The sequence below is a fragment of the Anneissia japonica genome, unplaced genomic scaffold, assembly GCF_011630105.1.
Source record: "Anneissia japonica isolate Jap-2015-1 unplaced genomic scaffold, ASM1163010v1 scaffold3309_len207512_cov194, whole genome shotgun sequence".
Lineage (NCBI taxonomy): Eukaryota > Metazoa > Echinodermata > Crinoidea > Comatulida > Comatulidae > Anneissia > Anneissia japonica.
Genome location: NW_022720338.1, coordinates 107,004 through 119,236, shown reverse-complemented (window position 1 = coordinate 119,236; position 12,233 = coordinate 107,004).

The following is a 12,233-nucleotide window of genomic DNA, read 5'->3' as shown; positions in this document are numbered from 1 at the left end:
TCCAGTATTACCAGTGGTCTTCTAACTAAATTATGGTTTTGAAGTCATGATTTTTTGTGCACTTCATTGTGTTTGAAAACAAAGCAAATTCAAGTGGAAAGATTTTCATGCAGTTTTAAACAGTTTTTGAATCATATGTCTTTCTTTAAAAATGTTCTAAATAACCTTTATATAGTTGTATATAATCTTGAATGTCCATTGTCTAGTAATATTGCTTTTCTTTTCTATGGATATTGAAATTTTGTGTGTGGGGAAAAATGTACAAATTGAATACAGTTGGTGTGTGCCAGGGATTTTGTCCCCTCCCCCATCTTTACATAATGCTCTTTCATGAATTTGTTGCTCTCCAGGTAGAATACCTGATGCAGGAGAAGGATGGGGGACCATGAATATGCAAGGAATTCCAGCTTAATTTTTGGCTGGAGTGATTGAATCCACAATGGATTTATTTTTCATAAATTCCTGGCTTTTATTGTTATTGTTAATCGCATTGCAGCTGTAGCATAATGCGCTATATCAAGGTTAAACTATTATTATTATTATATAGGGGGTTCAGTTCAAGAGAGGCCAAAATCCCTGTAGCGCCAGTTTGATTTAATAACATGAATGTTACTATATCATTCTACCAAACTTTTATCTTACGGAAGTCATGGTTGCAACTAAATGCTTGTTACATTCTGTCGGCCATTTTGCATACCGTGTGCCTAATAAACATTAATTTGTAAAATGGTCTATGCCTTGTGATGTGTGGTTTGTCAATGTCATGATGTTGTTTGTTGTTAACTTTTCAGATCGCTGGAGTTACTGGCGATTTATATACAAGTGTAAGTATACAAACCTACATTTGCATCATTCCATATTCTCATATATTTGACTACTTAAATCCTGAGCAAATATTGGTCTATAGACACGTAAAACGTACTTCATTTTTGTCACTGAACATAATTCTATCTATTATTAAACATACAGAATACATTTAGTATGGCAAACAAAAAAAATGATAAAATATAACCGAAAATAGATCCGATACGTCGTCATAGTCATCAACTGTTCATAAGTAGATTGAGTTTAGCGCCCTCATTATGACAGTCGTATTTCGAATCCATGGTGATCTACATTATTATGCATTTCATTTGTAGGTGTGATTTGGAATATAATATATCGTGTTTATTTTTTTTTGTATAAGAAAACTGTATAGTTTAGATTTATAATAGTGTTTTAATTAATTATAAATGTTTGCTTATTCGGCGACTTTCTTGGGGGGGGGGGGTGGTGCAGTTTGCAGGGGAAACTTTTTTTCGGGTGATTTTTGTACATCCAAAGGAGGTGGGGTGAGGGGGGAATTTGTAGGAGTATTTCCAAGATAACCCACTAATTTAGAAGACTTCTTCCTAGAGTCCATGGTGATTGGGCTACTGGGAAACAGTCCCGTACACTTCTAATAGTGTCCAAATTGGAAATTTGACTATATCCCCTGATCTTTTCTGAAGAGTGTGCTGCTTTCTTTAACGTGCAGATGGGCCATATTACACACGGGATCAACGGCTAAACGTCTCATCCGAAAGATGATGTGACATTTCAGTCCAGCTGAAACACAAGAAGAGCAACGAGTGAATTTAAACCAATGAACAAAGCAAAGAACTAAAATGATCTCGCCTCCCCCCCCCCCCCCCCCCCACAAACACAACAATTCACGCACGCACAGTGGCTTCCGTTAGTGAAGCTAAGCTGTATACGAGCGAGTTCGTAAATAGCGACTTTGCTGGGGCGAGTTGACTGGGCAGAACCAGTAGATTCAATTAGGTAAAAACAATAGTGTCAGGCACCGCCCTTCTTAGGTTACTGTGCTAGAGGTGATGGCGATGATTATATACCTCATCAATTATAATAATTGCAAGGTAGAGCGTTACTGCAGTTGTATTTATCGTGAGCAGACATAGATTTTACTTACATTAGTTACCGTTCTCATAATACTTAATGAACAGGTCGAAGTCTAACTTAACTCCCTAATTATAATCAAGCATGGCGCTATTCAAATAGGCCTATAGATGATTAATAATGCACGCAGCTCCAATAAGAACTATTATACATGCCTTTTTATTCAACATTTTACACAGCAGCACCTCACAAGCGCAGCCTTAAGTGCAACTCTACGTTTCAGTACCGCATTAATTCGTAGAGCATCGGAGACTAGCGCTGTTCCACCATGCATGTACAAGAGAGTGTGAAATTAGTGCTTCCAATAGACACGGAAGTCCGTTATATGTTTAATTGATCTAATAAATTGAAACACAGATCAAAGTAATTAACTGATTACGGAGGTTTTATTACGATGGAAAATTATTAGATCTACCAGTCATTTAATGGGTATAGGCCTATATGCACAAAGACGGAACATTATTACTTATGCGTCTGTTATTTGATTAAAAAAAAAAATATTCACTAAACTACTAATATGCAATAGGGCTACCTTATAAATATACAAAGTAGGTAATAATTGTTTTTAAGTGTTTTAGCCCAGTGAAAACAGCATATCTGTAAGTTAAGTTGGTGAGCAGACCGATTGGACAGCTGTTCTACCAGTACGGTACCGTATAGTACCGTACCCTACCATCTGCTCCACCCGGTATCTTCAAGTGTATGGAAGTCATAATGAATTAGTGCCAAAAGCAAACAGCACTTGTTGATAAGGAATTTATTTTATTTCAAGAGAACAAAGAAAATATAATATCGATGATTTATTGTTGCAAAAAGGACACGTGGCAGGTCACGTGATGTGCAGTAGGGTCATGGGTTATATTAATAAGGGTAGGTATGTTATAATAACTATGCCTAAATTTAGATAGGCCTAAGGGTATACAGTCACTAAAAAAAATGTAAGTAAACAAAAGTTGATGGTTGTTAAGGAACTTCAATACGTTTTATTAGGAAATTGACTAAAGAAATAAAAACATACTTTTCTGTAGGCCTACGTGAAAAATACCTATAAACTAATAAGAGTGTACCGTAGAGGGTAAATAATAATATAAAAAAAGAAACAAAATGAAGTAATTTAGGAAAATGAAAAAGAAAGGATAACATTATAGGACAAAAGAACGAAGAAACAACGAGTTAACGTTTTCGAAGGTTTTCAAACAAACTAAATGTTTTCTCTGTTCGTTTATCGCAATTAAGGCAAAAGTATAGACTAAAACGAATGTAATCAAAACAAGACATCGATCTTCCGCTTTCGTGCCGAGTTTACAAAATAGTTCAAGAGGTCTTATCTACATATGAATAAAGTGTAGACCTACATTTCTATTTTCGAATAAGTGTTCCTTATTGATTTCATAAGAAATGTTTATTCAGTTTGTAAAAGAATGAACTAAACGAGAACTAAATCCATTCCCGAAAGATGTCTATCTGAAGCGGAAATTTACAGACCATGAGTACAGACCTAAGGCCCAATTAAAAAATTATTAGTTAATATCACCACCTCCCTTCATCACTTATTGGGAAATTCTTATTTATTTATTTTTTTCAATCAACATTTATTTCAAAAGGTCGTTTTTCCATCTTTTTCACTTGAAAAGCTTAGGATTTCTTGCAAATATGTTTACTGGTACAACAAAAACATATTTTTTAAATATAAATTTGATACCATTCTTATGACTGTGTGTGTGTGTCCCTAACCATTGATTTACATGTGAACATCGGTGGGGCGGGGTTAGCAAAAAAAAAAAAAAAAAAAAAACTTCCCTCCCTCATCAGTTTTTGTTCTTTGATAAACTAATAATCTTTTTATGGGCCTAATGATCTGTATTGATTCTTGATTGTTTTTTTCCGTTGAAATTTGTCTCTCTTATTAAAAATAACTTAATTGAAAATAAATTGCATCCTCATTTATCATTTTTAGTTGGAATATATGCTCATCACCATTATCAGACGAACACTGGTCACAATGCAAGTTAATTACCGTACGTTACAATATTTATTCAAATAAATATAACAAATTTGAAAAACATCACTATGATATTGAAGTATTAAATAAAATAGTGAGATATTTCATTGTCAAATATAAAAATCTCATTCAATATCTTCATTTAACACTAATGTATGTAGACTAAATATTACATGGATGGTGAAATATTAATGAAATAATTATAGACTACAAGTAGACGTCTACCAGTTGCAGCTGCCAGAGATGATGGACATATACAATAGGTGATGCCCGGACTTCATAGGAAAGAACCGATACGACGAACTGTTTGCACACTAGTTTAATAAGTTAAATGCGAGTCAGTCTTATCTTAATAATTTAGCTATTAAATATTTCCCTTTATAAGCAACCGCTCGCGGGGCATCTGCCACAGCCGGTGTGTGGAAGGGACAATGTGATTACAAGTGATGAGACCCTGGACATACGATCCAAATTAATTTAACATATACTTTAAACAATTTTTGTTCTGTAATTATTGTTATGCTACAACGAACGAGAGCTGATGTTTGAATGCGAGCTGACGCGACAATCAACGAGTGGGACCAACTCCGTGAGTATATACAAATTTTGCTTCCTACAAATCGAGTAGGATTTGTTTGATACGATCGAAACATTATTATGTAACGTAATTTCGTTCGGAATTCAAACGGGCTTTGATTGAGTTGTTTAAATTGAAAACAAAAATAAATTCATTAATCATATTTCAATTCTACAGTCTATAGGAACCCTTCTCAATAGCATAGGCCTACATTGAATTAACGATAAGTTGTCTACTTGATAAGATATAGGCCAATATATTGGCGCCATATACGGTAAATACGGTATATTATTGATTTACAACTCGCCCTTTGTTATTACCTGTATCGCAAAATACAATTCATTCGTTTAATAAGAATCTTCGAAAAAAAGTAATACTCTATGGTTATTTATAATGCAAACCTTATGCATCTACAACGGATTAATAAACATCTGGCACTAAAAATCAAATAACTGGTCGATCTGAGTTAATATTTAGACTGCTGACGTAATCAACGCCGTGTGACGTCATCTAGCCAGCTTTGTCTTTAAGATTCAAAATTCACTTTAATTGGTACTTTATCTGCTCCTGCTTGGATATTGTTTTGATCTCAATAATTATGCGTATTTTCTTAAGATCTACTCTGCCTCATCCCTTCTCAATGCTATTACCTGGATCCTTTTTAAAGTTGTACCGTATTGTTGTGTTTGGAAAGGGACGAAAAGAAAAGTGTAAGCCAAACCCCACGGATGAGGAAAGGATTCGGGTAGGAGTCCGGGTATACGCATGCATTACCTAATCTTCCACGTGTTTTACACACATTCCCTAATAACACAAACCCTTAATTTCAATTCCTGTAGGTCTACCCCAAACCTAGTCTCCAATAGTATTTTCAAGATGTTCAACTCCACGCAGTGATGGCGCCCGGAATAGGCAGGGTAACCCCCCACTCTCGTCGGGCAGGCCTGGACCCCACTGTCGTTGGATAAAAAACAATAATAAAAAAATGTGACTATCCAAATATAGAGTCATTATATTTTGATTGCCAATCCACAATTTGGAGCATAGCCATAAAAACTCCTCCGTGAACCCTACCAAATTTTTTTTTATTCAGGGACCCCGACCGAGGCTTTAGTTGGCCCCTTTAGTTGGCCCCTTCGTATTGGTATTTTAGGGCCGTGGTATTGACACTATAACCGAGATTTAGAGCACCGGATAGGTCTATTCAGAAATGAATATAACAACAAAGGCCATTGTGTCTACCAGATACACAAGTGACCTACGGGTAACCTGTGGGGAAGTGTGGCCTGAATTATGTGACCTGAAAAGTCCGATATGATAAAGCAAATGCGACTATTTAGACCGTTACTTTGTAGTATAGTAATGAGTCGCTCATCGATTGTTGATTCATCGTCGGATTCGCACTTGTCAAGAGTAGTAAAAGTGGTTTCCGTCTCTACCGTGTTTTTACCTTTCGTCGTAAATTCAACCCGGCCCTCGCGGTATGGCTCCACTACTGGCTCCACACCAGGGACTTTATGAACTCGCTTTCCATGCCTAAGCCCATACCAATATTCAAATGGAAACCCATGAGGCAATAGGCCTATTTATTTGCTCAATTCATCATCGGTTTCCTCTCAGGCCTACGTAAAGATGGCAAGTATGGATTTGCGATAATGCTGTTGACATAAACACACGATCGTAAATACCATACTTTCCAAGTGGTGCGATATGCGACTTTGCCAGTCATTAGTCTGTTATGAGGACACAAGTCGAAAAAGATAGGGTCTACTTAATTAAAAACACTATTAGGCCCACGACCCCTTAGCATGTACTTGTAGATTGCATTCTATAACAGGCCTATGTTAGACCACGTTCCGTTTTCCAATATTGATAACATGTAGGCCCACGCAAATGATCCAATTTCAATAATAGACCTATTGGGCTGAATTGACGTCGTAAAAAAAAGGGATTCATAATGGAAACAAAAGTTTCGCGATCCGCCGGTGATGGGAGTTTTTCTTCAAAGTCATTACGACCGGATGACGTAAAAGTCGTGAGATCTAAAAAAAATTACGAGGAAGTACAATGGAAACTAGCAGTGAGTCAGTTTTAACAAACTCTGACGGTTAATCTTAAAATAGGCCGCCAGCTCAAGATTTAGGTAAAGGTAAGGGTGAGATTTTGTACCTGCCCGCATCGCAGACAATTTGTTACTTATTAAGGAATTTTAGTGCAACTGGCGTGCACGTGTGCTTGCCAGAATATATTACGCATTACACTCACCGGCTGTTCACGTTCACCTGACCTACTCTTGACACAAGTTCAATCACCCTGTTTTCATTACCATTGTGTGGTATCGATCATTATGAGGAAGGAACACCCTTCGCAAAACTCTCCCATAACAAAAATGATAAATAATTGTAGCGTTATATAATACGTTTAGACAGTTTATTGACTGGACAACATAAGAAGCAACTTACCATTTTTATCATAAAATCTCCTCAAAATGGCGCTTTGGTAAAGTTTGTTATTTGTCTTCAGGTGTTCAGGTTTTCGTTACGTATTAGCATCGGTACACTGTAACATAAGCTTCAATGGTCCTTCATAAGAACTACAAAATTCACATAGAACTAATTCCAAATGTTTACTTTGTGTATTGTGGCTATTCTTCTAATTGATATTGAATCTCAAAGAATAGATATTCAATAATGTTGCCGGGGGAGCCACATCAATTTAAATTACGTATCTTTTAGTTTTGTTTATGAATAAAAAACAATAGACAGATGAATATATAGATTCATATGTATACATAATACTAATATATATATATAGGCCTATATATATATACGTAATATTAATGATAGTAATGTACAAATATATATATATATATATATATATATATATATAAGCCAATAATAACTCTAATATCAGATCAAGGTCAAGGGTCACTATAAATTTAGCACTTTAGCACGTATTATTATTCATCTATTTGTTTTATATATATATATATATATATATTATATATATATATACATGAATATATAACATCGTGAGGTTTCACGTGTGTTTCAATACGATAATAAAAGAATATAGGAAACATGGTATTCGTTTCCTATTTTCTTTTATTATGAATATATAGATTCATATGTATACATAATACTAATAATTATATATATACGTAATATTAATGCTAGTAATGTACAAATAATAGTAATAACAATACAAATTAGTAATAATGATAATGTAATAATAAAAATACTATATATATTAATGCGCATGGAGAGAAAGGGAGATGCTGATATAAGAGAAAAATCTGACAAGAAAATAAAAAATATCAGCATTTACCGGAACATCAACATGTATTTATTATAGTATCCTTTAATTCCAGTTCCTAAATATAAGTCGATGTGTGTATATCAATAGCGCTTGACGCACAGGTGTGTTTTTGCGGAAAGTAGGTGATAAATTAAACCAATCATACCCCTGCTTTCAAACGCATGCGCAGAACAAGTAAAACTTTTAAAAGTTTAAAAACCGACGACTGAAACGAGAATTTAGTAGAAGAGATGGTTGATTTCATCCATGATTTCTTTTTTGCAAATTTATAGGGACCCTTGATCTGATATCAGTCTGATTATTATTCTAATCTAAGGATTTTTACCGCGATTCTGAACTCGCCTTCAAGTTGAATGAGATTGCTACAACATTTTTTGTTTGTTTTCAGGCTTACGGCAGAGTGGATACAAGAAATGAGTTCATTTTTTACCCCGTATTAACACTGTGGCTGATGAGAGGCATTTCTGGCCATCAGCCTCGCTGTCAATACGAGGTAAGATGTGATAGACCTCCAAGAAGAAGATGCTGTGCATGATAGACTTCCAAGAAGATACATTACTATCTCCAAAATGTTGCTGCATCATCGGCATTTTGAAATCGTCGTAAAATTCGCATCATGATACAAACGTTATGAATCGGTCGACAGGCTACTATGAGTTTTTGGAGTATCGTACGGACATATTGCTGCATTAAACAAGACGAGTTACATGATCCGCTTAGTTTTATTCGTTTTATTCCACTCTCTTGCTGAACCACCTGTGTCTTAAACAGGGGCTTTGATCTGGGGTGTGGGTTGCGAAAATTGAGAATTGGAAATAAATCCCTATTTCAATGAAAAATTAATGGTCATTTTTATCTTTATAAACCAAAATTAATTTGCCACTGTTGGGGTGCGTCTGCACCCCTGTACCCACAGCCTACAGCCATGTTGAATCTCATTTGAATAATTTAAAAAAAATTGAATTTGTTTAAATACCGTTAACCCTTCCCCAGTATATTGACAACAAAGTTTCGTATTTTCATTCACTTTGAAATTATTAATGCTTTCCTTATTTGATACTTAAAACCCACCCACCAACCAACAAATGGAACGATTTAGCTCACACCTGCACGACACTATTAGTCTTTGCAATGCACATCCCAATCATAGAAGACCATACTTGCATAGTCTGTCTCCAAAACAACGCTAAAACGCTCAAAACGTATAATAGATTTATGTTCCGTTTTACGTGACATTGAGTGAGAAAAATAAGTCGATTCTAATTCCAACACCAACAAACCCCCAGTGTGCAGTTATTTAAGGCGTCTAGAGACAGAAGAAATTCCAGGTTCGAATCCAAGTTGTGGGGAAACGTTTTTTCACACTTGCAGATTGCTGTTCTTTAAAGCCAGGCTCCGGAAGAAAAAAAATGATACGTTTTATAACGGATTCTTTGATGGAAAAAAACTTATAGGGACGGTCAATGAGATACAGATGTTTAATATTTAAAAACAGGAGGAGAAAGGGGAGTAACGAGCCCCTTTTCTGCCTTCATCACCCCCCCCCCCCCCCAATCCCCCTCCCTAGTGTCCCAAAATCAGTTAATAGAACATATAAAAAATGTTCTCCGGAGGCTGGCTTTAACATTCAATTAAATTACATTACATTATAATTATAACATTACCACAAGATTTAGAGTTTATTTCAATAAATATTTAACTATATACGGTACCGTATAGGCCCTATAGATAAAAAGTAGAATACACCATATCATGCTAACGATGCTAACCGGAGTACATAAACACAGATCTCCTGTTGGAGGCAACGGTGTAACACCATAGTTTGGTGGGGTTTTTTTGCTTATTTATTTATCCATTTTTTTCGTTGTCTTCTTACCTTTTTTTTTTCTTCGAGCGCATTGACACCTCGTTTATTTGCGCAATATAAATCCATCTAGGCCTATTATTATTAATATTATTACTATTATTATTATTATTATTATTATTATTATTAATATTATTATTGTTATTATTATTATCAATCAAATATTAAAGAATTATAAGACTTCGGATATTGATGATGTTAATAAAAATATAGCAAAACAAATATGTAGCCTTATTTTATTTTACCGCACTTGCAAGAAAATAAGCGCCCGTTTGAATAAGCGCACCTGATTCCTAAAAAAAATCGTGCGAGTGTTAAGGTAAGTTTATTTTTGTTGACTGAAAACAAAAACTCTGTATATGGCCATACAGTATTTTAATTTTTAGATTTTAAATACTGTAGTACTAAATCCAAGATGATGACAAGTTAGCAATAAAACAAGAACGGGATTTTAACAATGCATGAACACTGAACAAGTCGGTGATGTACCGTACTGTACAGTATAATTGGAAGTGATGAACTTATATACTATTTAAAGTATAGGTACTTTACCGGTTATGATTGTGAATAAAACAAACTCGTATAGAGCGAGAATCATTAAATTAATATTTTGATTGTTGTCATTTATGTTTATCGTCCTCTATATGTACTCGACTTCACATCGTTACTTAAACTGGGCTTCGTTCATGGGGTATACTATGAATAATATTTTTTCATTCAAATTGCGCCCCTTGAATTTTCCAATTTGCCGTATGCACTCCTCAATTTTCATCTATTTCCATAAGCGCTTCCCCCAACTCTGTTTTCATAAGCACCCCGTTTAATTAAGCGCCCTTTTAAAAAAAGTCCCTCAAAAAGTGAAAAATATTTCTAAGCACCCGGGCGCTTACTCGTGCGAGTAAGGTAATATGTTATATTTTTGGGTCTACAAACGTACACGTGCGAATGTAGCTCCTATCTATAAACGTGTATAACAAAAGGCTTTTGCAAGTATTGTTTTATATCTAAAATCGTGCGGATAAATTTATTTAAAAATTCTATGCTTTCTGATCTCTAATGTATCGTGGTAGCTGTTAGGCAAACATGCAGTAAATAACGAGTAAATCATTGCACAAAATTGATTGAAAACTTGCGAGTACTTTCAATTGTAAATCTTTATCAAGCTGATGTATTTATCAAGCTAAGAATTAACATCTTTGCAGAAGCCGTGATATTATCGAATAGAAATATAATAACATACGATGCTTTGAAATTTTAATAAACAATAGTATTTGGAACGCGCCTGCTGATCATTGTGTGACGACTGATATATATTTCCGACGTAGGCGAAGTTCCTTTTGTTTGCCGTGTCAAATCCGACTGTTTATTTTATACTTTAAGTGTTACATGAGTTACAAATTGCATGTACTTAATATTAATGATTCATAAAACAATCGCCTACATCGACAGGCTTAGTGTGGTCGCTATGGCAGCAAAAACATGATGAGCAATGCACCTTGGGAGCTGAAATAGGTTGAGCGTGTGTGCTATATATTCACAGCGCGCCATAGTATTCTTACTAATTCATCCAGACAAGGATTTCCGACACAACGATCACTGACCCAAGTCAGATAAAAATAAAAGTGCTTCCCAGAACACACCTTGCCGCTAAGCGGTCAGTCCTTATAGAAATCAACACGCATTATAAACGACGGTAATTCTAAGTGATCTGACGACCTATTAAATTATCAGAAAAGGGAGTTGTATTGTGCCCAGTTGTGACTTAGTGGTTAAGCGACTTCCAGGTTGTACGCATGTGCATAAGAATTACAGGTAGACAAGTACAGTGAAGAGAAGTTTCACGGTGAAGTACTTTTATATCGCGCATACTCTAAACCAATACGTTAACTTTTTACAACCCATTTTTCACTTAATGCACAAATATGCTTCCAGTGCGTACGGTACGTATGCGAAAAAAGTACGTAATTGCGAGTTTTCCGGCGGTTTTACCACCCCTGTTTTACCATAGGGTTGGCGCCAAGACTTGCCCGATAGGGGATGCGATGTGTTCCAAAGGGGAAAAACCCGAAAAAACGACAATTTAAGGATTTCCAAGGCATATTTAATCGATTTTAGAGTCGACTAATATGTAGGAAATGCATTTACATTTGCTTTTTCTCCTCGCGACAAATTGTGGTTTTTCTTCCCGACCGAAGTGGGGGAAGGGGGAGGTGCGGGCCACCACCCTGCTGGCGCCACCCCTTTTTTACCGTTCCGTTTGAAATAGTGAACGCTTTATTCCTAAAATTAAGGAATCAATTTTAATGATAAAGACAAAACTATTTCTATTAAAATTGGATAATATGGAAAAAGGCATTATTCAAGCAGATTTAAATATAAATTGATAAAATCAATTAATTAAAATGAGAATTAAATATTTTAACTTGGCGATATTCTTGTTGTGTCGAAGTTTACGATCCAGTTAATAATAAAGTGTGTGGTGATGGTGCTTGCGTAGACTCAGGGGTGGCGCCAGGACTTGCTTGAGGGGGGGG